This window comes from Penaeus monodon, chromosome 25 (genome assembly GCF_015228065.2).
Source record: "Penaeus monodon isolate SGIC_2016 chromosome 25, NSTDA_Pmon_1, whole genome shotgun sequence".
NCBI lineage: Eukaryota > Metazoa > Arthropoda > Malacostraca > Decapoda > Penaeidae > Penaeus > Penaeus monodon.
In genome coordinates, this window is record NC_051410.1 from 16,064,126 (window position 1) to 16,064,410 (window position 285).

Consider the following 285-nt stretch of genomic DNA (forward strand, 5'->3'; position numbering starts at 1 on the left):
TGTTAATCAAGTCATGTTAATCAAAATTGATACTCTAAGAGTTCTTGTACACTATATCCCAAAATTTGATTTCAGGGCTTTGCTGAAACCAGATGAAACCCATTCCCTTACTCGACCCACGTAGAGAAGTTCGGGAAACCACAGAAGAGGAAGGGTTTCAATGAAGGCCTGTGGCAGATAGTTAATAATCCAAGTCTAGACCCAAGCATAGTAAGTTTCTCATGATACAGAAATCAGTTTGAGACATTTCTTGGCATGGCAAACATTCCACCCTAATTTTAGTTT

The 285-nt window shown here is 38.6% G+C and overlaps 1 protein-coding gene and 1 long non-coding RNA gene across 2 annotated transcripts in view; both read left to right on the forward strand.

Moving 5' to 3' along the window:
• The window catches only part of LOC119589073, a 4,609-nt gene extending 4,512 nt beyond the window's left edge, over positions 1-97 (forward strand). The window contains exon 3 of the long non-coding RNA XR_005230169.1: positions 76-97. This is a non-coding gene — a long non-coding RNA (uncharacterized LOC119589073). The remainder of the gene's footprint in view (positions 1-75) is intronic.
• The window catches only part of LOC119589070 (ubiquitin-conjugating enzyme E2 G1-like), a gene marked incomplete in the record, with an annotated part of 59,651 nt that overhangs the window by 40,883 nt on the left and 18,483 nt on the right, over positions 1-285 (forward strand).